This window comes from Elephantulus edwardii, unplaced genomic scaffold (assembly GCF_000299155.1).
Source record: "Elephantulus edwardii isolate Elephantulus edwardi_28Jun2011 unplaced genomic scaffold, EleEdw1.0 scaffold00236, whole genome shotgun sequence".
NCBI lineage: Eukaryota > Metazoa > Chordata > Mammalia > Macroscelidea > Macroscelididae > Elephantulus > Elephantulus edwardii.
This window is the reverse complement of record NW_006399986.1, coordinates 827,865-833,116: the sequence shown is the minus strand read 5'-3', so window position 1 is coordinate 833,116 and position 5,252 is coordinate 827,865. Positions and strand designations below refer to the sequence as shown.

Genomic DNA, 5,252 nt, shown 5'->3' with positions numbered 1-5,252 from the left:
CTTCCTTCCTTCCTCTCTCTCTCTCTCTCTCTCTTTCTTTCTTTCTTTCATTTTATTTGTTTTTATACTAGGGAGCCTTCTAAGCCTTCCCTTCCAAGGTTCCAATGAGAATAATTAATGCACATACTATTCCTAACATGAATCTTGGCAAAAGGAATGCCGTAAATAAATAAACGCTGCTTATTCTTTTTCCTAAAGGAGCTCAAGTGACCAAGTGCATTTCACCTTGTGGTTCTTGTTGTTGTTATGTGCCGTCGAGTCGCTTGCAACTCATAGAAACCCTATATACAACAGCCCTAAACCCTCCTCTGTCCTGTGCCAATCTTATTGTCTCCAAAATGTCCATCTCCATTACCCCAGTGATGGAATCAATCCATCTCATCAAGGGTCTTCCTCTCCTTCACTGTTCCTCCACTCTCCCAAGCATGATGGCCCTCTCCAAGGACTGGCCCCTCCTTACAACATGTCCAAAGTATGTCAGACGAAGCCCCAGAAACCTTGCCTCCAATGAGCAGCCTGGTTTAACTCTCTCCAGGACAAATCTGTTTGTTTTCCTAGCAGTCCATGGTATATTCAGTACTCTTCTCCAGCACCGCAGCTCAAAGGCATCAATTCAGGGGAGCTCTGGTGGCCTAGTGGAAGAAGCTGCAACTACAATCCCAGAGGCTCATGGTTCGAATCCACCAGATGCTCTGCCGGGAAAAGGAGGGACAATCTCCTCCTGTACCAGTCAGATCTGATTTGACGGTACACTCACACAAAAATTAAAAAAAAAAGCCATCAATTCTCCTTCTATCCCTCCCTAGTAATTTACCAGCTCTCTGAAGCATAGCAAATAATGGCAAAGACCATGGTCTATATCAGGCACACTTTAGTCTCCAGACTGACATTGTTGCTCCTCAGTACCTTGGAGAGGTCCCTGACAGCAGACTTTCCCAATGCAATTCATCTTTTAATTTCCTGGCTGCTGGTACCAAGAGTATTGTTGGTAGAGCCAAGCACACTGAAGTTGTCAACAATCTCAATCCCTTCATCATCTATCATGATGCTGCCAATCGGCCCAGTGGTGAGAATCTTTGTCTTCTTGATGTTGAGCTTCAATCCATATTGAAGGCTGAAGGCCTTGACCTTCTGTAGCAAGCGCTTCAGGTCCTCCTCAGTTTCAGCGAGCAGAGTTGTGTCATGTGCATAATGCAGATTGTTGATGAATCTACCTCCAAACACCAACGTGCACAGGAAAAGAGAACAATCCGTGTGACTTGTTTTATTAGGGAGAGCTGGAAGGTACCAGAAAATACCTTTGAGTGATGCCTATACATTATTCTGACAGAGACCGTGTATCTTGACTGCTCATTCACGGCAGCAACCGCTTTCACTCTAAGGAAAACGAAATAAAACACCAAGAAAACAAAGATCTTATGACTGGGTCAAGAGACAACATTATGATAAACGGGGAAAAGATTGAAGCAGTCAGTGATTTCCTCTTGCAACCCTGTGAACAATACATTGGAATTTTGTCCTCTATCCTGTGTCGTTCTCATCATCTCTGCTATATTTGTTCCCACAGCTGCAGCGACTGTATTGATCCAACTCGTTGAAGGTCTTCCTCTATTTTACTGACCGTCCACTTTGCCAAGCATGGTGCCCTTTTTGGTTTCCTGACTGTTGGTGCCAAGAGTGTTGATTGTGGAACCAAGCAAGAGGAAATTGTTACCAATCTGTCTCTTCTCCACCTATCACGGTATTGCCAATTGGCCCAGTGGTGAGAATCTTAGATTTCTCAATGTTAAGAAGCAATCCATAGTGAAGACTACAGTCTTCAATATTGACTTACTTCATATCGACTTACTGCAGTAAATACCTTACTTAGGTCCTCCTCGGCTTCAAGAAGCAAGGTTGTGTCATCTGTATATCACAGATTGTTGCTGAGTCTTCCTCCAATCTTGATGCCACATTCCTCCTCATAAAGTCCAACCTCTTGAATGATGTGTTCCATATATAGTTTGAAAAGGCATAGAGACATGATGTATTCATGACACACTCCTTTCCTGATCTTGAACCATGCAGTGGTTCCTTGTTCTGTTCTGACAACCATCTTATGATCCAAGTATAAGTTTCACATAAGCACAATCAAGTGTTTTGGGATTCCCATTTGTTGCAGACTGAGGGTCCCAAAGAATGAAATAATTTTATAATTATTAATAAAGAGACAGACTACCAGGAATGATATAGAATAGAGAGTGTGAAAAACAGGGGGCCAACAGTCCCCTTGACTGAAGGCCCCAAGCCATGCTTCTCTGAGTATTTATTTAGAATCATAAGGAAAGTAAACAAAGTAAAATCATAAGGAAGTACAAAACAAAATCAAAGGATCATGGTGAAGTCTTTTACAAATAAGGGCAAGTTCCTCTTTATGCTAATCTCAGGAGGGAGGGATTCAGTTGATACAAACTAAGAACAATGTTGACTCTTAGGGAACACAGTGCTACAAGGTGACCTTCAGCTTGTATTAAGCCTCCCTCATTTCCTGATATAGTATTTGGTCTACAATTAGTAAATTTGATATTCGGCTTCCCTCACCCATTCTTCTCAAGGTTAGCCACAATTTATTCTGATCCACACAGTCATAAATGCCTTTGCATATTCAATGAAATCCAGATAGACATTCCTCTGGTACTGTCTAGTTCCAACCAAGATACATTGGACATTGGCTATGATGTCTCTAATGCCACAGCCTCTTATGAACCCAACTTGCACTTCTGGCAGTTCTCAGAAGGTTGTTAGGAAAGGTTATTCCTTGGGAAAGGACATCATGCTTGGAAAAGAGGAGGATCAGTGAAAGAGAGGAAGACCCTCTGGGAGAAGGATCGATACAGTGGCTGCAGCTGTGGAAACAAATATATCAGAGATTATAAGAATGACACATAGGGGAGCTCTGGTGGCCTAGTGGCAAGAAGCTGCAACTACAATCTCAGAGGTGCATGGTTCGAATCCACCAGATGCTCTGCTGGGGAAGGAGGGGCAATCTCCTCCTGTACCAGTCAGATCTGATTTGATGGTACATGCACACAAAAATAATAAAATAAAATTTAAAAAATATTTTTTAAAAAAAGAATGACACATGATAGGACAAAGTTCTGATGTGTTGTTCAGGAGGTCGCTATGAATTGACTCAATGGCAATTAACAACAATAATTGTTTAGAGTAAATAGTGGCTACAATTAGGGGAAACCTAGGTTCTCAACAATAGCTTTGGTGGTATAGTGCACATGTTATTCTGTCAAGGCTAAGGTTGGTGGTTCAGATCCACCGTGTGCTCAGAGTGGAAAAAAAATGGGCATTCTCCTCTGTAAAGATTTATAGTCTTGCTACTTTGGGGAGAAGGCTCTTCGAGAGTTTTTTTGTGTTGTTGTTTTTTTAAAAAAATAATAAATTCACTTTTACTTTCACCTTAAAAAAATTATAATCTTGATGGCAATGAGTGTAGGTGCCCAACAACAGGGCCCCAGAGTAATTCCTTGTTGTATAGCCTTACAGTGCATCAATATTAATCATTAAATGTGCTATTGTAGAGTGGTCTAGAACAGGATGGCTAGGGAATGAGTGGGAAGGCGGGTGAAATAGTTATCATTCGATCCTTTTTTTTGTTTTTTTTTTTGCCTTTGCCAAAATATTATTTTATTCTCAAAGTCACTTGAAAGACCCCAAGTAAGGAGATCTATCACACACCAGGCGTAGATTCCAAACCCACATTCCTCCAGCCCCCAGCCTGGGTCTCTGTCAGGACAAAAAGTTGCTTTCTTTGGTAATTCTTGGCTTTCACTTCATGAAGAGGAGCTCTTTTCCCGTAAGCCATCTTCATTTTTTTTTGTAGAGTAGAGCTTTATTTTCAGGAAACAGTGCATTAGTTGGGTGTGGGTATTTTTTTAAGAACCGCAAGGTGGATCTGATGTGTTCTACGAAGTGAGGGGGCTCGGCCAGAGGTGAAGTGGAAAGGTTCTCTAGTATTTGCTTGTCATCTTGCTGCAACCAGAAATCCACATGTGGAAAAGGCATCCAGGAGTACGGTCCTAGGCGGAGTTGCTCTGTCTCTGCATCATAAATGCTGATCATTGGTCCTCCTGTCAGAGCACGGGCAGCACGCAGCTCCTCCGGTCCTCGGTCTTGGAAGGAGGCTCTGTAAATCTCTGCAGTTTTTATGTTGACAGCAATGCCGTAAATTATTGGAAAATGGCTTTCATTTTCTTCCCGGTCATTTAATTCTGTCACACATAATGTCACTAAGTGGATATCGTCTTCCTGTCTGTCAAATTCACCTTGCAGAAAACCAACTGCTGAGACAGACACCTCAGCCTCGAGCCCAGAGGAAACATGTGAGAAGTTGCTGAGTGAGTTTTTGTGACAACTGCCTATCATCACTGAAACCGCCCACAAGGTGCACTTCGATCCTGCCGCATTTTGTGGGCTCAGAAAAGGATTTTATGGAGTTGATGATCAAGGGGACCTCGGCTTTGGTGTCGGATCCATCACAGTGTGTCAAGCAGGTCGCCCCATTACCTGTGTGCCTCAGGACCACAATGTGACAAGTGGTGGCATCATCAGAACCCAGAATGGAGATGGAGCCATCCTTTGGGGAGGTCACTGCAAACTCTCTCTGCTGAACATACAGAAGGCCCTGGGGTCCCACTTGTTGAACAGACTGACCTCTGAGAAGTCTGGCTCTTTCCTCCAGAGTCGGATGGGCACGGACGAGGTCCCCGGCGGGCTGCGGCAGCCGCACTCGCTGCCCCTCGACCAGCAGCGGCATCGCGGAGGCGGCGGCCTCCCGGCCCGGGCTGCCCACCGCCCCTCCCGCCTGGCGGGCCCCCGCGGGGGCTGCCGGGAAGTGGAGTCCGCACGGGGGCGGTGCGGGGCCGAGATGGCTCACGGGAAACTCGAAAAGACGCCAGGGAGCATTTTAGGGAAGAGACCGCGCCCGCTGGGGACGCTGGGAAATGTAGTCCGAAAGGTTTGGAGGGTTCTCGCGTGACCTTTCGTTTACAAAGGTCTGTCTAGCTCAATGCTGATGCCAACCCAGCCAGAATGTGAGAGCTGCATCTGACTTTCTCCACTTAAATCCCTGCTCTACTGCTTCTGTTATGTGACCTTGAGAAAACCATCTGACTTTGACAATTGGCTATGCTGCATGGTAGAACTGTATTGCGCAGTAAACATAAACCATCGTAAATTATTCTGAACTTTGCTATTCTAAC

General features: G+C 44.5%; 1 pseudogene; it reads right to left on the bottom strand.

Moving 5' to 3' along the window:
* Positions 1–3,824: 3,824 nt before the first annotated feature.
* LOC102851365 lies at positions 3,825–4,807 on the bottom strand (annotated as a pseudogene).
* Between the last annotated feature and the right edge of the window lie 445 nt (positions 4,808–5,252).